This window comes from Petaurus breviceps, unplaced genomic scaffold, assembly GCF_028583685.1.
Source record: "Petaurus breviceps papuanus isolate PSGF00001 unplaced genomic scaffold, PetGlider_PUasm1.0 90763, whole genome shotgun sequence".
In the NCBI taxonomy this organism is placed as follows: domain Eukaryota; kingdom Metazoa; phylum Chordata; class Mammalia; order Diprotodontia; family Petauridae; genus Petaurus; species Petaurus breviceps.
The window spans coordinates 8,245,544-8,270,462 of NW_027187340.1; positions in this window are offsets into that span (position 1 = coordinate 8,245,544).

Consider the following 24,919-nt stretch of genomic DNA (forward strand, 5'->3'; position numbering starts at 1 on the left):
AGTGGGTGGTTGTACAAAAAAGAACCAGGAAGAGTGTTGTTATTGTTGTTGTTTATCCTTCATTCCTGAAAAGGATCAATGACATCAGGAGGGTGATGTCTTGACTTGTGAGAGAATTGGATTTAAGTGAGGCAGGGCTGTGTGAAGTCATCAGCCTCACTGTCTCCTCCAGGCATCAGAGTCCAGTAGCAAGATATAGATCAGGATGACTGTCAATGACCCCAGATGCAGTAGGAGATCTTGGCCTTTTTCAGCTAAGGTCCTTCCCAGGTCTCAGTTTATCTGAGGCAACATCCATTCAGTAGTTAAAGGTTAGGTTAGAATTGAGGTAAAAGTTTACCTTCACGAAAGAATCAATCTGAGAGAGGTTTAATGACTTCTCTAGGGTCACAAAGTTAATAACCATCTAAGGTAGGACTTGAACTTAGGTCTTCTTGACTTCACATCTAGTATTCTTATCCACAACACCATTTAGCTGCCTCCAAAATGCCAGTTTTGCCCATTTACTGGTTTTGTATATGTCTTTCAGTCCTTCCCTATACACAAGCAGTCTCTTCAGGTGTCTATGGGAATGGTTTTTTTCTTGGACCACTTAATAGTCCTCTCTTTTCCTTTCAAGGTCAGTTCAACTTGATTTCATAGCTGTTAACATACTCTCTTTCCCAGTGCTGGGTACTGTACTTCCTGCTGGCATCAGTACCTCCAAATGAATTTTTTGGATTTCAAAGTGTCACTTCTGGTTCTTTCTTTCTTTCTTTCTTTCTTTCTTTCTTTCTTTCTTTCTTTCTTTCTTTCTTTCTTTCTTTCTTTCTTTCTTTCTTTCTTTCTTTCTTTCTTTCTTTCTTCCTTCCTTCCTTCCTTCCTTCCTTTCTTCCTTTCTTCCTTTCTTCCTTTCTTCCTGTCTTCCTTCCTTCCTTCCTTCCTTCCTTCCTTCCTTCCTTCCTTCCTTCCTTCCTTCCTTCCTTCCTTCCTTCCTTTCTTTCTTCCTTCCTTCCTTCCTTCCTTCCTTTCTTTCTTCCTTCCTTCCTTCCTTCCTTCCTTCCTTCCTTCCTTCCTTCCTTCCTTTCTCTCTTTCTCTCTCTCTCTGTCTCTGTCTCTCTCTGTCTCTGTCTCTGTCTCTCTCTCTTTCTTTCTTGCTTTCTCTTGTCACCCACTAGGAAAGCTAGATCTAACCAAGGTTGTTTCTCAGAGATTTTAAAATAATATATATAATACATATTTTAAATATTTAGAATGATTAATTCTATGAAATCCCACTCTGTTGCCTCACTGTGATATGAAAGTGACCCTTGGTCCTCAAAGGCTGTGCCAGTGGCATGCAAGCCATGACAGGTTCTATCATGCTAGAAAGGCTTTGAGTATGTCCTAGAATGAGACGATGTCTGCTTCCTAAGAAATTATCTAGAAAAGTAATTGGAGAGGCTAATCACCAGGAGGATGGTCATTTGGTGATGAATTCACTGACCCATGAATGAAAGAAAAACACAAAAAGGCCCTTAGTCCTCTTTGCCTTCCTTTCTACTTCTTCAGTGACTGTGTCAGAGTAGTAGAAAGGGGTCAGAGGGAGGTTAAGAATCATATTTTAAAAATTATCTAACATTAATTTAGTACTGAATTTGAGATCCTTGTCCAATGACACAAAGAAGTAGACATACTACTGCAGGAGTTAAACTCTGTAAATCTTGTAATTGTCACTCCAAATGAAACACAAAGGTAGAAGAAAGTTGAAACTATATGGAAGGACTTCGCTTCTCTTTGAAGAGACAAATAAGGGAGTTGGTCTTATAGATTCAAAGGTTGTGCACCTGGGTGGTGCAGTGGCTAGAACTCCAAGCCTAGAGTCAAAAAGACCCATCTTTTTGAGTTCAAATCTAGCCTCAGACATTTACTAGATGTGTGGCCCTAGTCAAGTCACTTAACCCTGTTTGCCTCAGCTTCTTCATCTATAAAATAAGCTGGAGAAGGAAATGGCAAACCATCCCAATATCTTTGCCAAGAAAAACGAAGAGTTGTTTTGTACTGAACACAAAAATTCAAAGGCAATAAGAAACACTATTTCTTGACACATTTGGTCTCTTAATATGACAATGCTTGAGGGTTATGGGAATGGAAATTTAAGATCTTCCCTGTGCCTAGGCCCTTTGATAGGCTTAAATGCACCTGGAGCCTGTGGCAGGAGGCTTGTATTTCAGGAGATACTTTGTGACTGGTCAAGAGGGTTGTGATATTCTCTGAGCCAGGAGAAGGCTATATAAATCCTGATGTGAGGTTTTGTTTTGGGACTCCCTTTGAGAAGTGTTATTTGATTTGACCAGAAGAGACTCTGGGCAGCCGTTGAGCCCCCTGGCTTTGAAAAACCCAGAAGCTGATGAGTCTCTCTCTGGTAACTGTGACTAGGCATGGATGTAATGGTCAGACAGTTGGAGGCCTGTCTGCTTCTCTGTCTTCTTGTAACTTCTGCTCGTAAATTCTGTCTGTATACTCTGAAGTCTGGGTTGCTAACTTTTTCCCCTGAACTAGGTAAATGATATGTTTGATTAATTAAAGCAAGATTGTTAACCCATTTTGAGTTGCTTTCCTTTAGAAAAGGAGATCTAAGAACCTGTGTTGGCAGCCACCCTGGGGATGCTGGGGTGCTTGCTACTACATTGAGTTAAGTACTTATCACAGAAACATGTATCAAAGAAAATATGAAAACAATTGTAAATTTTATGACAATATTTGTTGCAGATGGTTAGAAAGCAGAGGATTTCTACAAAAATAGATAAGACTGCATATTAAATTAACATATAATATTGGGTTACTTCAATGCAAAGGTTAAAAATATGGTTTCAAGCTTAAGGAGTAAGAGAGAGGAAAGTTTAGTAGCCTACACAGATGCCTCCCACCTACACATCATGAATATATTAAGAATGGGAAGGTATTGGATATGTCAGGCACTAAGCAACATTTAAAAAAGGAGATTAATTATATTTTGACAAATAGGGAAATATTCATTACTCTTGTGGAACTCACTCTTGAGTCAGTTGTCTGTATGTTGTCAGATAACTGACTTGCTAGAGCAAAGATAAAAATTCATAGGAAGTGAGATGGAAAAATAAAATACGAAAAAGAAATAGCATGCAATTTAAAAAATCTCCAACCTGACCTATGAAAATGAATATCATATGGAAGACAATGCAAAAGTATACACTGGGTTGAGCAGGATGCAATATATAACCAGTTAGAAACTTTGAAGTAGTGGAGAAACAAAAGATGGAGTCAAGAAAGAGATGAGTGAGGGCAAGGGATGACAGATAGATAGCCAGACTCCTTTACTGGTACCCTTGTGATGTTTGAAGAGAGTGAAAAAGACCTTCAGCATAAATGGGTGAACTTATGGGAGGAGGTAGACTAAACATGAACTGTACTGGACGGGTAAGCATGAATGACATCAGTATATATCACAGGAGAAGGAAACTTCCATATTACTGACTCATTTAAGCATTTTAGAACTGGTGCTTTCTGGGTATCTAGGTGGCACAGTGGAAGTATGGAAGTACTAAGCCTGGAGTCAAAAAGATCCATCTTCCTGAGTTCAAATCTGACCTCAGACCCTTCCTAACTGTGATGTTGGGCAAATCACTTAACCTTGCTTGCCTCAGTTTCCTCATCTGTAAAATGAGCTGGAGAAGGAAATGGCAAATTGTAATGTAATGCCAAGGAAAGGCAACTTCCCAAGGTTCAAAATACCAGCATAGGTGCCCTCCATTTTATTCAGTGAAAAATTAAGAACAGAGATCAAAATATGACACCATTCAAAATACAGCATTTACTAAGTGTGATTAAATAATCTCCAAGTACTACCCCACCCCAGGACCTTACATTCATTCAATCAATTACAAAGTCCCAGTTCTAAATACTACTCCACCCCTAGGCTGTACCTTCATTTAGTCCATCACAAAGCCCCTCTTCTCAAATGGAGATTAGTTTCCAATCATAAGTAAAGTACATTCATTTGTTCAATCATAGAACACAAAAAGGTCAAAAGTTCCCCACCCCTGGATCACAATTGAATCTACCCCAGAGTTACAGCAAGTTTAAGCACAGCACTTAATACCCAAATGGAGGTCTTTTCTTCATTTTGACACAAGGCAAGTTCTCAGCAATCTTTGTTCCTGGGGAGACAAAGCTTAGCAAGGCCACAAGACACATTGCCAGTCTCTTCATTAATTCATCCTCTGTCTGCAGAACAGTCCTAGGACCCCTGTAAACATTAGCAAAACCCTCTCCCAGGATTTCTGTAAACATACAACAAGAAAATCCTTCTTCAGGGCTTCGGAACCAACAGCAAGGTTCCAAGAATTCTGCAACAACAGGACTGTCTTTCACCAGTGGACAAATCTGGCAAAACAACATGAAAACAGACAAAGTACCAGCATAACAGCCATGTCTCCTCAGTCCTTGGCAGCTCTGGGTGGCAGGTCTCAAAAGTCCTGGGCAATTCAAAGTGGCCCTCAGCAATCCTCTCATTCTTTCTCTGCCTCCAAAAGGGTGCTGCTTCCAAAAAATTCTTCTTCTTCTCTCTTGTGTCTCTCCAAATCAACATCACCAGCTTCTCCCAGTTCAGCACTCTCTTTTCACATCAACAGGTCCATCCCACAAGTGGGATTAACAAGCTCTGGGTTTTAACACAATCAAACCAAAAACCAAGCTAATACAGGGGAATCTTTAAATGCCATTACTATTACACAAACCACTCCAGTATCTTTGCCAAAAAAAGCACTACAAAATGGGGTTATAAAGAGTGTGACACAACTGAAAAGTGATTCAACAACACTGGTGCTTTCAAAACAGGAAATGGATGGAGGAAATGTTATTGACACAAATGATAAAAAAATTGATAAAGAAGTATAACCAATCTCAATAAATTGCCATAATGAAAGAGCCAGAAGTGCCTGGAAGTCTGAGAACCTATGCTGTCAGCAAGCACTTGACTTTCTTGCCAAGTGGAAAGAGGGAGCAAACAAGGGAAGCACCAGTTTACAATATAAATGTATTTGTGAGATCTTGTGGAGAAGAATGGTGGGAGATTATGAGCTCTATCTACTACTAAGACAACAAAAAACAGTGCAGGGAAATATCTGTTTGGAGAAAGTTTAGTGAGATACCTAAGTAATCAAAATTATTGTTTAGGGATTGTTTGAGGATAAAACTGAAAGGAAAACAACAAACAGAGAAAGATGGAAATGCTCTGGAAAGATTTTGAAATCGACACCTTATCATCAAGGAGGGTAGATATATATCATTTAGACTCTATTCAGAGCTCCAGATGTGTTTCTAGAAGGAGACATGATATTGAAGAAAACTAAGTCAGAACACCAGTTAGATTAGATGAAATATACTCAGAGGAAGCTCAGAGTGGAGGTAATATAATTTTGAGGGCTTTGAGTGATTGATTTTTCAAGTTATCTGAAGGAGGGGATGAAATCAAAGGTGTGGGGGGAAACTAATTACAAAAAAAATCAATTGAGAGAATATTAACTACTATTTACACCCACTTTCACATCTATATAACACTTATATGATAATGATTTAGCCATGCATCAAGGGCATCCTTAAGAGTTGTTAGAGACCAGGCAGGCATTTGTTAGGGAAATTTCACAATAAACTTCAACTTTACCAACTACTAACTGAAAGGTGCATAATACAACCCATGGTGCTTAATGCTTATTGACTATAAAAAACATGATACAGTAAGGCAAAACATCTCCTTAAGTAAACTTATCCATCAAAAGTGTCTGATGTATGTATCATTATCATATAAGATTCTTTGGAAGGTGTGACAGCAAAGTTAAACCTGTTTGTTAAAACTTTATGGTCATTAATATTATGCAAATAATAAAGCAGGGAGATATATGTGATCACCAGTTGTTCACCAGTCTCATGGGTAAAAGCAGGAAGTCCAATAAAAAGAGGGCTTTTCTACAGATGGTAAGGTTCTCCAGATGTGTGTGTCTATTTGTTGATGACATTATGATGATTTTGGTAAGCCCCAGAACATTACAGAGGGGACTATAATCCCTAAAAAGAGCTTGATCTAGCTATCCACAGAAGAAAAATTTAGTATATGAAGACTGCATAGGCTGATATTTAGTTGAATGAATAACATTTGGGGTATATATCTAGGATGTGTGTGTGTGTGTGTGTGCGTGTGTATACACACATTTTATATAGGCATTGCAAATGGATGAGTTAGACCCAAGAGGAAGAAGACAGAGGGATGATTAACTTTGGGAAACTCGAAATTATTTTAACGAACCCAAGTTTCTCCAGGAGGATAACTCACCTTTTGAATATCAAAATTCCCTTGGGTCTGTTGGTATATCCCTGGTAATGGTAAAAGAATATTGATAGGCAACCCTAGTGCTCCACTAGTATCCAGAAAAAGGCAAAAATAAGGTTTTCATGATGATTGGTTTCTCTGTGGAGGATCTATGGGAGGACATGCACAGAAATCACAAAAGAGAAGAAGGCAAGGGTGGGCTGTAATCGGTACTAATGGAGGAAAGCACACACATACACATATACACATTAATGTGTGTGCTTATGTGTATGGTGCTAGACTTGGAATCAGGAATGACCATGCACACAGATCACCAAACACTAAACTCAAGTCCGTTATCTGTAAAATGGAGATAATAATACATATCTCACAGGGTTATTATGAGGTTTAAATGAGATGGTGTATGTCAAATACTTTGTAAATCTTAAAGCAGTATAGAAATGTTGATTATTACTATTCTCTTATATCACAGATACACTGAAGTCAGTGTTGATGAAAACCCATTCTGGATCTTTTTTAGAGACTACATCTGTCTTCCTTCAAGCTCAGTCTTGTGGTGATGCCAGTTATGTGGGTATAACAATGGCTGCCAATAGTATAATAGCAAACTTCATCACAGGATTATAAAATAACAGTCTCATTAATTGTAATTAGTAGAATGAACACTTTTAGGTTTTAGCTAATTCACTTTCATTGAACTTACTACATTTTATGGATAGTCCTTACTATAGAGTAAACCATTATTTTTTTTGTCTTTTTTTTTCTTTTGGAGGGCAATTGGGGTTAAGTGACTTGCCCAAAGTCACATGGCTAGTAAGTGTGTTAAGTGTCTGAAGCCATATTTGAACTCAGGTCTTCCTGACTCCAGGGCCGGTGCTCTATTCACTGTGCCACCTAGTCACCCTGACCATTATTAATTATCTGTATAAAGGACCTGGTTCACCAAGACAAAGTAAATCACAAGTATCTAAGTCCATAGCTGACTGATAGATATGAAATAGTCAAGTTTTTATACTTTGATTCTTTAATGAATCTATTATTCCATCAGAGTGAGTTCTCTCAACAATGACACAATATACAACCCATCCATGTCTCTGTTTTATATGATGCTTATGTGAGCCTATACCCACCCAGTATGCTGTAAGCTTTCCTTCTTCTCTCTCATGGGGATACCAGTCGAACACAATGCTTTCCTAAAACAGTGGCTTTCAAAGTGTTATTAACAAACTTTATTTTTCAACTCAAAAGATATATTACAATAAATTGAATGCAGAAGCAGAGATGAGAATCCAGCTGTCTTCTGGATAGATATCAAAGAGATTTGCAAAAATAAGTAAAACAATGTCTCCTCACTATATATATTTAAAAATAGTTATTTTTCATAAAATATTATTGAATAAGCTCATTATTGTTATTTTTAAATGAGCAAAGAAACAAAGTATTTTAAAATGTATAATTTTAATTTCTAATGCAATAAATACAGTATATTTATTCTATATTCTATTCAATATTCTATACTGTATTCTAATACAATATAGTAGATATAACTCATGAAAAAAGTCTTTGGGATTCTCAGTAATTTTTTAAGAGTGTAAAATGTCTTGAGACCAAAAGAACTGAGAACTGCCGCTCTAGGCATTTGGATGATAGTAGTGGCAGATTGTCGACCGGTTATCTGTTGACCTCCCTATATCATTACCCTATATTCATGCATCTCCTGAATGATACCTTTTATCATATGTTGTAGTCTATTCATACTCAACATTTACCTCTCCATCGTGCTTTGAGTGACGTGCAGCTTCAGTTCATAGGAGAAGAAAATTATTACTGTTTTCTGGAGGAAAAACAACATGCATAATGTTACAGAAGAATAATATGCCATAATGTTGTGAATCTATTTATTTTATACATAAAATTCATGGCAAATATGTATCAGTTTTCTAATTTCCAATCAAAATCCTACAGGTACTTGCTAATTGCCTCCTAAGTGCTGTGTGCAGGGGTTACAAAGACAAAATGAAGTGCAGTCCCTTGAATGACAGCTAGGTGACACAGTGGATAGAATGCTGGGCATAGAGGGGGCAATTCAGATGTTGTTCAATCATTTTTCAGTTGTGTTTCACTCTTTGTGACCCCATTTGAGCTTTTCTTGGCAAAGATACTGGAATGGTTTGTCATTTCCTATTCCAATTCACTTTATAGATAAGGAAATTGAGGCAAACAAGATTAAGTGACTTGCCCAGGGTCACATAGTTAGTAAGTGTCTGAGGTCAGATTTGAACTCAGGAAGAGGAGTCTTCCTGACTCTATGCCTAGAACTATATCCACTGCTCCACCTTGCTATGACCTCTGACCTCAGACACATTAGCTGTGTGACTCTGGACTCCCTCATAGGGTTGTTACAAGGATCAAGTAAGATAATATTTGTACAACGATTAGCATAGTGTCCGGCACATATTAAGTACTTAATAAATGGTTGTTCCCTTCCCTCTTCCCTTGAAAACACCAGCATAGCTCCAACCAATATATTCATTTTATTGTATTTTTCCCATGCTATTGAAAACTCCCAATTAATACTTTCTCCCAACTCAGTAACATTAATCAATCTTAGGTTATACGGGGTATTACCACTCTTTAAAAACAGTATTTGCTGTTACAACAAAACAACCAAAACCATCCTCCAAATTATGTTTGTTTTGTTTGCTTTTTTTGGCATCTTGAAAGAACAAAATTAAAATAAGTTAAAAAAAAAAAGAGAGAGAGAAAGGGTTCTTCAAATCCCAAAACAAAGTTTCCATTGAGCAGGATGTCACAGAATCTCAGAGATAGTTGCTTTTATTTTTAATCCTGGTTTTCATTGGGAAAGAGTCAAGAATACCAAAAGGGAGTCATGGATGAATGCTTTAGGCTTATGTAAGGCCGTTAGATTACACAACTTCATCCTTTACTGCCCTCCAGTGGTCTTCAGGAATTGGCCCTTAAGCTGGCATTTTCATTCTATTACTCTTGAATTTACGCAATACTTTGTAATCAATCATTCTCAAATACTAGAGAAAAGGTGGGGAATGGTACTAAGGTTACTTTTCCACTTAAAGTTTTGTGATCAGAATTACAGATTCAGAAGTCACCTAGCCCAACCCTTTCATTTTACAGATGAGGAAATTGAGGCCCGGAGAGGTGGTATGACCTAGAGAAGATTGCACAAGTAGTATGTGGCATAAGCTCTCAGCTTATGAAAATAGTAATATAATAGCATCAGGTCACATTGATTTAGTGTGTTCTTGTCTGCAAAGTCCCTTCTCACAACGGAGGAGGGTAGTAATTTTAAAGTTAAGCGTCTGCTGCTTTTATTCATTACAGCAGCAGGGCTCAAAACAACCAAGTAGATTAGCTTTCTCTATCACTTTCTGCAAGTTTTTCTCACTCTCCTTGCTTTTGTAGCACTTCTACCTCCTCCCTGTTAAAAAAATAACTAATGCCTTTTTTTCTTTCTTCCTGGAGTCTGCCTGTCAACAAGAAATGCATTTGAAAAATTAATACAGAATCAGATGCCTGTGATAATGAATTCATTGCACAAGAACATATTAAATGAAGAGATAGCATCACAGAATTCATAGCTGAGAAGGAAAAATGTTACCATGAGAGAATTGCACAAGAGAACTGTAAGAAAGGGTTATCATGTGAGAATTGCTTAACTGGAAAAGGGCTGATCATGTGGTAAGAGTGTGTCCATTTACTGGATACATTGATATTCACACAATGTCAAGAGACCTAGAAGATTCCCACCACACAAGCCAAGCGGACCCTCTGTGGAGTATAGACTGGAGGACATGGCCAAGAGTTGAGAGGGCATGGGTGGGTTAATATCCGCCGTATTAAAGGGAATGTCCACATATGCTAAAAGACATTACATATGCATGACAGTATCAAAGTACCTGAGGGGTCAATAAAAGGTATTCAATTCTTTATTTAATAGTGTTTTTAAAAATACATATATATATGTATATATGAGTGTGTGTATATGTACATATGTATATTATCTTTTGCTTTTATATCACCTATGAATTTCCCAATGTGAGAGAGAGCCATGCCCCCATAATAAAGAATTTTAAAAGGGGGGGAAATGCAACTCATCAGAACTAACCAATATATTGAAAAAACCTATATATAATCTCCCATCTTCAAAGTCCTCCATCTCAGTCAAGAAGCAGGGGTAGGGTTCAGTTCCTTTCCATATATTTGCTTTGGATCCAAGCTTGATCAATGTCATTTCACAGCATTCACCTTCCATTGTTTACTGTTGCTGTTCCTTCCATTTATACTGTTGTAATCATTCACCATATTATTTTTTTTCTGGTTCTGCTTTGTTTGTTTTGCATCACTTCATGTATATCCTTTCAAACTTTTCCATATTCATCATTTTTTAAAGCACAGAAAGATTACATTATATTCATGTATCTCAATTAGTTTAGCTATTTCCCAGTCACTTACTTTAGTGGAATTTTATGTATCATGGTACATTTATGAGAGAGAGAATTTTGGGTAGTACAGCATTCTGGTCTCTTTCAAGTCAAATAATATTAAATAATTCTTCACATATGCATAAATAGCCTCCTAACAGTTATATAAGGCTATCCTAACAAATATCAATCTACTGCCTAGCCAGTGAGTAAGAAACTCTTGTCCCAGGGTATGGATACTGTGCACATTTAGAAACAACATTTTGCTCCATTTGTCTAGTTTGCTCTCTTTTTGACATTTTCCATATCAATCATTTGTATTATTGATAAAGAGTAATTTCTCATAAAAATTTAATTGATAATGGCTTGGTGCTATATAACAACAGATTCAGTATTTTTGTCTTAGTATTCTCTAGCCCCTAGCACAGTACCTAATACATAGTAGGCACTTAATACATACTTCTGACTGATGTATTGTAACCTCGTTTTAATTTCCTATCATGTGATGGACTTTATTGAACCCACAGTCTCACTGGTTCCACTAATCAGTTGGTGACAGAGTTGAGGGGGAAATCATGCAAACATATCAGAATACATAGCACTAGCATAGAAAGAGGAAACTAACAAAACCCAGCAGGAAAAGATAAAAAGAGAAATTCCATTTAAAATAACTGCAGACAGTACTGGGGATTTCACCTGCCAAGACATATTCAGGAACTATATGAACAAAATTGCAAAACACTTTTCACACAAATAGAGATCTAAACAATTGGAGAAATATTTTTTGTTCATGGGGAGACCTACAAATATAATAAAAATGACAATAGCCTCCTGGTGGGTCTTGTCTCAAGTCTCTCCCCAGTGAAATCCATCCTCCATTCAACCACTAAAGAGTAGGTCCAATCATATCATACACACACACACACACACACACACACACACACACACACTCCCTACTGAAAAGAACTCTAATGCCTTCTCTAAGAGCAAATATAAATATTTTATTTTACTTTAAAAATTTTATTTATTAAAAATTACTTTATAAAGCTAGGGGAAAAAATAACAAAAGTGATTTGAAAGAGTAAATGGACAAAAATATCAAAGGAATCTATGAAAAAAAGTGGAAGTGTACCAAGAGTACCTAGCATTACCAGATTTCCTATTATCCTACTGAGTAGTAATCATCAAAGTAATTTGGTACTGGATAAAAAATAGAGTGGTTGATCAATGGAATAGATTAGATACATAATAGACATCAGCAAATGAGCACAATATTTGATAAACCCAAAGGCACAAGTTTTGGGGGCAAGAACTCACAAAAAAGGATTGGGAAAACTGGAAAGCAGTCTGTCATAGACCAGCCAGTCATAGACCAACATCTCACACTACATACCATGATAAACTCAAAATGGGTACGTGATATAGACATAAAAGGTAATATTATAAACACTTTAAATCCAATTCCCTTGCTAGTCAAGACATCTCCTTCCTGACATGATTGGTCCTCTTTGATAACAAAGGACAAAAAACAATAGTATAAGCAAATTAGGGCAGCACAGAAAAAAATTACCTGTCAGATCTTTAGTTAGGGGAACAGTTAATGATCAAATAAAGGCCAGAGAGGATCACAGAAAGTAAAGTATGTAGTTTTGATTAGGTTAAGTTAAAAAAAAAAACTTTTGCACAAACAAAACCAGTGCAGCCAAAATTAGAAGGTAAGTAGGAGACTGGGGGGAGGGGAGGATTTCCAGCAAGTTTTTCTGATAGAGGTCTCATTTCTCAAATAAATAGGGAAATGAACCAAATTTATAAAAATAAGAGCCATTCCCCAATTAATAAATGTTCAAAGGATATGAACAGGCAGTTTTCAGAAGAAGAAATCATAGCTATCAATAGTCACATGAAAAATGTTCTACATCATTAATAATTAGAGAAATACAAATTAATATAACTCTGAGATGCCTATTCATACCCATCAGATTGGCTAAGATGACAGAAATAGAAAATAACAAATGCTGCAGGGGATATGGAAAATTAAATACACTGATGCCCTGTGAACTGGTCTAAGCATTTGGGAACTATGCCCAAAGGACTATAAAATTGTGTATATCCTTGACCAAGCAATATCATTACTAGGTCTGTACCCCAAAGGAATTCTAAAAAAAGGAAAAGGAGCCATATATACAAAAAATATTTATAGCAACTCTTTTTTTGTGGTGGTAAAGAGTTGGAAACTGCATACTCATCAAATAGGGAATAACCAAACAAGTTATGATATATGGTTGTGATGGAATTGTACTTTAAGAAATGACAAAGCAGAAAGTTTCAGAAAAACCTGGGAAGACTCATATGAGCTGATGCAAAGTGCAATGAGCAAAACCAGGAGGGCATTGTACACAGTAGCACAGTATTGTAACAATAATCAACTGTGAAAGACTTTGCAACTCTGACCAATACTATGATCCACTACAATTGCAAAGAACTCAAGGTAAAAAATACTACCCACTTCCAGAGAGAGAATCAATGGTCTCTGAGTGTAGATTGAAGCATATTTTTCTCTCTTTCTTGTTCTTTTTCCACCCACAACAATTTACATACATACATATATAGACATATATATGTATGTATATATGTGTATATATATATACACAGAGAGAGAGAATTATATCTCTTGCCTTGTTAATGGATGGGGTAGAGGGTGGAGGGAAAGAGATAATTTGGGACAAAAAAACAACATTAAATTAAAAAAAACATACAAAATATTAAAGAAAAAAAAAGAAAAAAAGGGAGAAGGGTGGGAGGAAGTCATAGGGAAAGAGACAGTCATTTCTTCTAACTTTCTGGTAGCATGCCTTATGATATCTGTACAGATCTTCCTGGCTTGAAATCCCATTCCAGTTACTGGCTTTGTACTCTGATCTCACAACTTAGATTTAGCACTTCTGAGAGATTGATTCACTATCAGTCTGGTCTCCAGTTGCTAACTCAGGACTCCATTCGTCTTTCCTCAGTAACAGATTTCCCCTCAGGCCTCTGATTGCCCTAATCACTGGCATATGTCTCTACAAACTCTAACAGATGGATGTGTTTGAACTAACCTGCACCCAAATGTCACATTTGATGCTAGTTCACTTGGGGGTTGGGGAGAGGGGGGTCCTTCCTTTATGGTACTAAAATCTCCATCATATAACAGATTCTTATCTTCATCCATTTGTGTGTCTAACATTGCTGAGGAGGAAGAAAAGAAGCCTGAGATAGATTTGCTGACCCTCAGGAATTTATTATAATCTATTTGGTAAGAGATAAGACATACACATTTGAAATAGTTAATCAGACATGTAGGCATAGCAGTATAGGATTAGATAGTCATGATCAGGATCATATATTAAAATTTTGTGCTAATAGGAACCTGGAAAAGCAGCTCTGTGACACAGTGGATGGGGTACTGGGCTTAAAGTCAGTAAGACTTAATTTTCTGAGTTCAAGTCAGGCCTTGGACACTTACTAGTCGTGCGACCCTGGGCAAGTCACTTAATGCTGTTTGCCTCAGTTTCTTCATCTGTAAAATGTGCTGGAGAAGGAAATGGCAAATCACTCCAGTATCTTTGCCAAAAAAACTTCAAATGGGGCCACGAAGGGTCGGATATGACTGTAATGATTGAACAACAAAAGGATTCTGGAAATAGTAATGAGGCACATTGATATATAAGTAATTGAAATATAGGACTTCCAGCTAAGACCCAGACATCACCATATGGGGTCATAGTAAAAAATATCATAATGCTGTTATTAGGGTCTTGACACAGGCAATCAAATAAGAAACATTATAGAATTTCAGAGAAGGAGCTCATATTATCATAGAATTTTACAATTAGATGGGAGCTCAGAAGCCATCCAAGCCAGCCTAAGTATGAACAAGGATATTCTCTACAATAAACCTTATAGCAGGGGTGTGCTGGAATCAGCTTGAACCAGCTCAGGAGAGTTGATTGTTAAATTTTCAGTAAGAACATTCACATGTCAGAAATCAATAAATGCTACAAATCAGGACTTGATTTATTATTCTGTGGATTGTCAAACCTCAACAAAGTGGAGAAAATGTTGTTGAGACAGAGTAAATTTAAAGTGTGAAGTGTATATATGTTTTTTTCTTCTGGAGAGTTGGTTGTTAAATTTTTACTTGCACATCCCTGCTTAGAAGTAGTTATCTAGCTGTTGCTTGAATACATCTGTTCAGAGGGAAACCAGTACTTTTTAAGACATTCCATTTCACTTTTGGATAGCCTTAATTGCTAGGGAAGGTGGTTCCCCACCTCTACCTTTTGTCAAGTTTTTTTTATTTCCCTTATGGAATCTGCCTCTCTACCCATTCTACCCATTGCTCCTAGTAATGTCTTCTGGGGCCAAATAGAATATGTCTGATCCATCTTTCACATGACAACCTTTCAAATGTTTGAAGACAGCTTTCATGTCTCCTCTAAATCTTCTCTTCTCTAGACTGAACAGCAGTTTCTTCAACTAATCCTCCTATAGCAGGCCATCCTGGTCATCTCCAACTTGTCAAACTTCTTAAAATATGACATCCATAAACACTCACAGAAGTCCAGATGTGGTCTGATCAGTGTAAAGTACAGTGCAACTATGCACTTTAATATGTTGGACATTGGTTTTTCTATCAACACAGCCTAAGATAGAATACATAAGTTTTTTTGTTTATTTGTTCTTTTGGCTGCTGTCACTTATTTTGAGCTCAAGCGTCATTAAAAATCTCAGAAAAATAAGGGCTAGAATAGTTCCAGAAGAATTCAGGGAAGAGATAAGGCTTGTCCTGGATCCTGAAGGAGGATGGAATTTTAGTAGGCAGCAAAGGGTGGTGGGGGTAAGGAGGAAGACTTTACAATAGAGAAGGAACAGCATGAACAAATGATTTGGAAATAAATATGGGATGTTTAAGAAATGTTGATACTAAGTAGGGGTTCAAATGGGTGACTTGTGGGAGATAAAGTTGGACAAATGAAATAGGGAAATAGGGAAAAATTTGTGAGGACCTTAGATGCAATGTTAAGGCAATTAGATTTTATCTGGTAAGTGGTGGGGGTGGGGCACCGATGGCCTTTTAAAAGGGAAGAGATGATTCAATTGATGTCATAGGACAAACAATTGGGCAGCAGTGTATGGATAGATTTGACAGACATGGAGAAGAAAATGGAGCAAGAGACTATTTTGAACATTATGAAGATATTACAACAAAATGTAAAACTGGGGTGGTGACAGTAGTAACAGAAAAGAAAGGAATTAAATGGGAAATCTTTGGAAGAATTCAGTAGACTTGATTACTAATTGAATGAATAGGATAAAGAAGAGGAAAAAACCAAAGATAATTCTGAAGACAACTTTGATTTTATCTCTTTGTTTAACTTGGGGTATAGATGTGCAGGTTTTAGTTAGATCATCCTATATCCCGATGCCCTGGTAAGTTTTAGTTTTATTTAGCTAGGGATTATGTTAATCCCAATGCCTATATTATCTCTATCAAAAATCCTTCTTTCTATTTATAGAATTTTCTATCATATTTATCATCACTGATGTAATGAGAATTATAACCAACATTAATATGAGGCATAAACTTGCAGATGCCTCATAGATATTCCTTAGTTTATCCCCCAAACAACCTTTTGAGGTAGATACTGTGGATTTTACAGATATAGTGAGCCTCTGAGAAGTAAATGACTTCAAAATCAAGCTAATATTAAGAATCAGAGGTACGGGGTGGCTAGGTGGCACAGTGAATAGAGCACCAGCCTTGGAGTCAGGAGGATCTGAGTTCAAATCCAGCCTCAGACACTTAACACACAAAAAAACTAGCCGTGTGACCTTGGGCAAGTCACTTAACCCCAATTGCCCTCCAAAAAGCAAAAAAAAAAAATAAAGACTCAGAGGTACTAAGTCCAAAACCCTAAATCCAATAAGCATTTTTAAAGCATTTACTATAGATAAAGCTTTTACAGACCCCCACATCATCAACACTTTGAGGAAAAAAAATATTATTAGGTAGCAGATATGGTGAGCATCAAATAACATCACAAAATTATTATGTATTTATTACATATAAAATGTTCATTACATATTTAATATGTTATATATTAAATATAACATTTATTATATATAACATCTCAAAAGAGAGTAGTTTTAAATTTTAATAGCTTCAGAGGTATAAATGCTACAAATATACAAAAATATCACTTGAAAGTTTAATTATATAAGTTTTTTTTACTTAGTTTTGTGAATTTTGAATAACAGATTTTTAATTTTAATTTTTGCAAGGTAGGGTACCTTGTCTTTAATTATTATTTGTACAACAGTTTCTGGATGTCACTTTCTCAAACCAGTGGATCCATAGAGAAGCTCCTCTTGGCTTATCCATCTCAGTCAATGGATCTATCTAGACTTTTTTCTGGTGGGGTCGTATCAAAACTGCATTGCAGGCAACCAAACCTCGTTCCTTTGGATGACCTTAAGTTTAGGATTACAAATGCAATCCTTTTGTCACTCAGTAGCGGCTGTTAAAATTTTTTTACAAAGTTTCAAAATCAATCAGAGAAAATCATAGCACAAAATGGTGGTTATATTGAATTTTCATAAGAAGCAAATCAATATTTTAAAATTATAAATAATTAGCCTTTTCAATGTTTCTGTTTTATGTTTACAGCATTTATACTTCTAAAGTTATTAAAGCTAAAACTGCACTAAGGGACTTTAGGGACATCCTGTTATTTTAATAAAGAGGAAAAATCTCATCACTGATGTAGTAATCATTCCTGAATCATATGAAGACCATTGACTTGTTAGGGAAAGGATCAAAATAATTACAAAGCCAGAAGAAAGAATAAAAACAAGAAAAATCTATGACATGCAACTGAAACAACAAATATTTGAATGTATGAATGAAAGGTTGAATGAATGAATGAAAAGGTCAGTCAGTCAACAATTATTTATTAAACACATTCCAGGAACTGGGGATACATACAAATACAAGCAAAAATACAGTTTCTGCCCTCAATGAGCTTACATTCTAATGGGGAATGACAATCTATAAAAGGGGAGCTAAAAAAGAGGGGCTTGGAAGGTGTACTAAGCACAGAGAATGTAGGATGTGATTTCTGGGCTGATTCCTACAATGGAGGTTCTGGGAAGAACTCATCAGTTAAAGAAGAAGCCTCTATTAGCCCTTACTATGTGCTAGGCAATCCTCTGCACTCAAGGAGTCTGCCTTCTAATTTTGTTGTTCAGTCATTTTACTTGTGTCCAATTCTTTGTGACTCCATTTGGGATTTTCCTATTAGGTATACTAGAGTGGTTTGCCATTTCCTTCTCCAGCTCATTTTATAGATGAAGCAAAAGGGGTTAGGTGACTTACCCAGGGTCACACAGCTAGTAAGTGTCTGAGGTCACATTTGAACTCAGATCTTCCTGACTCCAGGCCCAGTGTTCTATCCATTGCACCACCTAGCTGCCCTCACATTCTAAAGGATGGAGGCTTATGGGAAAGCTCAGCTCCAAGTCAGATGGAGAGGTCCCATTTCCACCAATGAAGTCACTTCAGTTTCTGATGTTGAATTATCTGACAGTGCCACTGACTTTGGTGGCAAGAACTTCCTTTTCTGAGTTTTCAGGAGTTGTCATTGTGCCAACTATGGAAATATTTGATGGCCTGCATCTCTATGGGGATTGCTTCTGGGGATGATGTCTGCATGGGGTAGGCTGCAGGCAGGACCAGTAAAAAAGAGGTACTCCCATTCTTCTGACTCTAGAGCTTACCTGCCTATCAGATTGGTCAGTAGCAGGTTAGCTGTTGATGTCAGTGAGGAAAGTGAGCCCTTTTCTACAGTGGTTACTCCTTTCAATGGGGGCAAAGGGGCATTGCTAATCCTCAGGCTCTTTGGCTCAGGGTCCCAGGATATCTCTACTTACCTGATATATGTTGCCTCTTATCTCTCCGTTAGGGAGTCTTGTTGCTTATTGATGATGAAAAGTGAGTAGTAGAGAGGAGAAAGGACATAAACACAGACTATAATAATTTCATAATCAATGTAAATCGTCATGACAAAATCAAAAGAGCCTAAAATATCAGCATGTTCTTGGCTTACTTGGAAAGTGGAGAGAGATGGCCACCAAAAGCAATGTCTCTTTAGGATATACATTTCTGGCATATTTACAGAGGATGATGGAAGATTATGAGCAGTATTACCTTATAAATCAGAGTAAAGCAGGGATCAAAGTCATCCCAGGGACTTTTAAAGATAAAAAATGTAAGCAACAAAGATTCAAAGTTCCCAAGCAAGGAAGGGACACAGTCAGATCTGTGCATTAGAGATTTTAATCTGGCAGTTATATGAAAGATAGATTAGATAAGAGATTAGAGGCAGAGAAACTAGTTTGGGAGGTACTGTAACAGTGCAGACAAGAAATAATGTCCATATTTTTATCTTCTTATTTGGATCAAATTTGGAGTTTCATTGATATGCGAAAGACTCAGTGAGGAAACACTCTGTACTAATGCAGATCTCCAAGTATTGTATAATTCATAATCTTAGGGAATTGCCCAAGGCACTGACAGCTTAAACCCTCACCCAGGGTGATATTGCTAGTATGTGTCTGAGGCAGGATTTGAACTCAGGTTTTCCAGGCTTTGAGGCCAGTTCTCTAATCACTATACCATGGATGGGTTGGGGGGTGGGGGTGGGTAGAAAAGACAGAGGGAACATGGCAGTGATTCCCTATTTCTCACTAAATAATATAAGTTCTTTAATTTGGCATTCAAGGCCCTCCACAATCTGACTGAAGTACAATACTCTGCAATACATGGTACACAATATGGAATTCCTGCTGAATTTGGAGTCAAAGAACTCCAAATATATAGGAAATATATAGATTCAAACCCTGGCTCTGGTCATCCGTGTGATCTTAAGCAAATTACTTAAATTCTCTGGGTGTGTTTCTTCATGCATAAGTGGATGGGGTTGGACTAGATGGTCTAAATCTATGATATGCCTTTATAGCCTTACCACACCATTTACATTTTAGTCAGTAATGAAAGTTACGATTGGATGAGACCATAGAGATTACCTAGTATTCATAGGTTTCCAAAGTGGGTCATACTGCCCCCTAGGGGGCACTGGAATGACCCAGGGTGGGGGCAGTAGTAGGCTTGGGTACAAATGGGGGGGGCATTGAATAAAAATAAGGTGCAGTGGGAGCATAAGGAAAGTAGAGAAGAAAAATTTGAAAACCATTCATAGGTTTCATTTGTTGCGTAACAGAGTTAAAGTCATAGTGATTACATTATTTTCCAAATAAACACACAAAATGCAAGTTACAACCAATCAGCAGTCAAATCCACCAACAGGTCTTAACAAGCAAGTGTTGGTGGGAAGTGTGTAGCACATTGTTGGGAAGTTCAGCATGCAACAGCAGGAATATGTGTGTGTAATGACTTGTTTACCATATGATACTATATAGTTATATGGTGTAATATTGCATCATCAAAATTTCAGTGCAGGAAAAAACCATAAATTTACAATAAATTATTAAATTTAAGATGTGTCATTTTAAAAAAATTTTCATTTTTTTTTGGAAACAATGCAAAAGAAGTAGATTTCCAGGGGGGTGCTGAGTAATATTTTTTTTTTTGAACAGTGTGTGGTAAGCCATATAAGTTTGGGAACTTCTGAATCTAGTTTAATTCCTTTATTTTATAGATGAGGAAACTTAGGTCCACAATTAGGTGCAGTGATTTGGTAAAAGTCACACACTAAGTTAGTGACTTGATTTGTGACTTGAAATCCATTAAGGCAAGCATTCTTACTCAAGGAGGGGGAGGAGGGCATGCTAATAGAAAGATTGGTGAATAGCAATGAAAACAGCCCCTGAATCTAAAGTAATTCTACTAATTCCTGTGTTTTGCCTTCTCTGACATATTGGAGACTGGTGTATTCAAAGGTCCTAGAGATGAGCTTACTTTAAGATTGGTGCATTGGCAAAAGATGCCAGCTGTTTATCTGCTCTGGCATAAAACTGCATAGCCTCTAATTTAGTGGAGGCCATTTTTAAGTAGCCTGTTCCTGGATGGATCCAGTTATCAAGGTTTCAGTTACATATTTGACTTCTTTTACCTGAATGAGGCCAAAGAGGGAAGCCAAAATGGGAGTGAAATGGAGCAAACATATCATGTGTCCTTGTCCAGTAAATCCGTTTTATGTTATCAATAAACTTTGCTATAGATCAAACCCCAAATGCAAATAACCCAGCAGGTCTTCTAATTAAATATGGTGGTTATTGTCTACAACCCAGCCTGGTATGGTGTTTCCTTTAGCTTCCTTGTTGTAGCAAATATTTTTGCAGGAAACTCTTCAAACAACTGGTGATAGTCAATGTTCATGCTCTTGTCCGTTTCCCATTTGTGGGGGGGGGGGGGAAAGAAATCTACAACTTTTAAAATAGTTCATATGACTATTATAACTGTACACAGTACCACTATAACAAGCAAAAATTCATTTTTGGGAGGAAGCCAGGTAGTGCCATAGTGAATAAAGTGCTGGCCTAGAGTCAGGAAGACTCATCTTTGTGAGTTCAAATCTGACCTCAGATACTTACTAGCTGTGTGATGCTAGGCAAGTCACTTAATCCTGTTTGCCTCAGTTTCCTCATCTGAGTTTGAGAAGGAAATGACACACCACTCCAGTATCTTTGCCAAGAAAAACCAAATGGGATCACAAAGAGTCAGATGTGACTGAAACAACCAAATAATAACAAATCACTATACTTCTTTATTCTTTCTTTTAATTTGATTGTGATTTTGACTATTGTTCTAACCAGATGATGATCTGATTACACAGAGATTGTACAGCGAAAAAGGGTATCCCACAGCAATAACCAGTTGTTTACTGTCTATTAAGGTATAAGCCAAAATTTCATTACTTGCAATATTGTTCAATGCTGGCAACAAAGAGAGTCTTCTAACTTCCTTCTTGAAGGAATTATGATACACACACACACATATTGTGTGTTAAACTCCTGAGAACTTTATAAGCCATTCACTTCTTGATCCCAAATCATATTTTTCAACATTTTTCTCATCTTCTTATGTGCCATCTTTACTTTAAAGCTACCAAGAATCAATATGTACATTGACTTAGTTTAGAACTGGGATTCTATTTTTTTTCTTGCATGTCATAAACCTCTTTGGCAATACAATTTAGCTGGATTTCTCAGATTAAGTGCATAAAATGCATATGATTACAAAGGAAAGCAATTGTGTTGAAAAAGTTATAAAAAAATATTTTTTTTTTTGGAGGGCAATTGGGGTTAAGCGACTTGCCCAAGGTCACACAGCTAGTAAGTGTTAAGCATCTGAGTCTGGATTTGAACTCAGGTCCTCCTGACTTCAGGGCCAGTGCTCTATTCACTTCTCCACCTAGCTGCCCCTATAAATATTTTTAAAAATCAAATTCACAGACCCCCACTTTAGGAATCTCTGGTTTAGAGGATATTGTTGATTTTTTAATAGAATTTCTCTTTATATTTCTTTTTTATACCTTGATACTCCCGGGCCCCCCACCTCCACTGCCCCAAAAGATATTGGTTTATAAACTGTAATTGTAGTCATGATCATATGTTTGCTTATGTTTACCATGAGCACCATTAGGAAAGATGAGCAAGTATCTCATTAAGTGACTTAATATTCCCATTCTGTTTTGTACTTTCTGTACCAGTTCTGAAATGGTCTTGCCCATCATCTCTCTCTGTCTCTGTTTCTCTGTCTCTCTCTGTCTCTGTCTCCATCTCTGTCTGTCTCTGTCTCTCTGTCTGTCTGTTTGTCTGTCTGTCTCTCTTTCTGTAGATCCTTCCTAGCTCAGATACTCTCCAATGAGTAGTTTCTTTTAATTATACTTTCCTTTATCTTGTACATAATTTCATTTAGAGTTACAAGGTTCCATATAGATATGAGCAATAATTCCTTAAGTTTCTTGTACCACTTTGGGCCTCCTCTATGCAATTATTATAACTCGTATTATAATTGTTTTACTTTATCTCCCTAATAGACTGCAATTTTTTTCATTTTTCAAATGCTTTATTAACTTTCAATTTACATCATTCATTTTCTGCCAGATTTTTAGTTACAAATTTTCTCCCCATTTTTCCCCTACCCACCACCCCAAAATAGCAATCCCACAGGATATCCCCTCCTCCAATCTGCTCTCTCCCATATCTTCTCCTATACCCCCTTCAACTTTTCCAGTAGGGCATGGTGGATCTCTATGCCCCAGGGCCTGTATATCTTCTTTCCCAATTACATGTAAAATAGTATTAATAATAGTATATATATATATATATATATATATATACATATATATATATAATTTTAAAAATTTGATTTTAAAACTTTGAATTCCAGATTCATTCCCTTCCTCCCTTGTCACCCACCCTTACTGGTAAAATAAGCAGTTCAGTATAGGTTGTACATGTGTAGCTAATGCAAAACATTAACATAGAAGATATATTGTAAAAGACTGACTATATGTCCCTCCATCCTATCCCACCACCCACTTGTTCTATTCTCTACTTTGATCCCGTCTCTTTTCAAAAGTAGGTGCTTCCAACTTCCCTCCCACCCCCAGCCTGACCTCCCTTCCATCATCCCCCCTTTCATCCCCTTCCCCCCTATTCTCCTGTAGGGTGAGATACCCTATTTAGTGTGTGTGTCATTCCCTCCCTGAGCCAAATTCAATGAGAATAAGGTTGACCCATTCCCTTTTGCCTTCCTATTCTTCCCCTCCATTGTAACCATTTTCCCTTGCCTCTTCTATATGAGATAGTTTACCCCATTCTGTCTCTCCCCATCTCCTCTCATTATATTCCTCTCTCACATCTTAATTTCACCTTTTAAGTATCATGCCTTCCTATTAACTTGGTCCTGTGCCCTCTATCTTTGTATACTTGTAAACATATATACACACATTCACATATGTATTCATATACCCTCTGATATAGACATATATATATATATATTTATTTCTATTCCCTTCAACTATTTTCATACTGAGAAAAGTTTCATCAGTTACAATTATCATTTTTCCATGTAGGAATGGTAATAGTTCAACTTTGATAAGTGGCTTATGATTTCTTTTCCCTGTTTACCTTCTCAAGCTTCTCTTGCTTCTTGTATCTGAATGTCAAATTTTCTATTCAACTATGGTTTTTTCATTAAAAATGCTTGAAAGTCCTCTATTCCACTGAATGACCATATTTTCCCCTGAAACATGATACTCAGTTTGGCTGGGTAGGTGATTCTTGGTTTTAATACCAGCTCCTCTGCCCTCTGGAATATAACATTCCAGGCCCTTCGATCCTTCAGTGTAGAAGCTGCCAGATCCTGGGTTATCCTGATTTTGTTTCCACAATATTCAAATTGTTTCTTCCTGGCTGCTCGTAATATTCTCTCCTTGATCTGGGAATTCTGGAACCTGGCTATAATATTCCCAGGCATTTTCTTTTTGGGATCCTTTTCAGGAGGTGATTGGTGGATTCTTTCAACCTCTCTTTTGCCTTCCGTTTCTAAAATATCAGGGCAATTTTCCTTGAGAATTTCTTGGAGGATGAGTTCTAGGTTCTTTCTTTGATCATGGCTTTCAGGTAGTATAATAATTTTTAAAATATCTCTCCTGGATCTATTTTCCAGGTCAGTGGTTTTTCCCATAAGATATTTCACAATGCCTTCTATTCTTTCATTTGTTTGGATCTGTTTAACATCATCTTAATTTCTCATAAAGTCACTAGCTTCCCTTTGCTCCATTCTCAATCTGAGGGAATGGTTCTCCTCATTGAGCTTTTGAGCTTTTTCCATCTGGCAAATTTGGCTTTTTAAGGCATTCTTCTCCTCATTGCCTTTTTGAGCCTCTTTTGCCAATTGAGTTAGTCTATTTTTTAAAGTACTCCCTAGACTGCAAACTTTTGTAGAATAATGATTCAGTCTCTGTATCTCCAATACCTATTAATACTTTGTGTATGGTAAGTATTTAACTTATTGCTGAATTTAAATGAGTTAAATACCTATCCCTATACAGAATACACACAT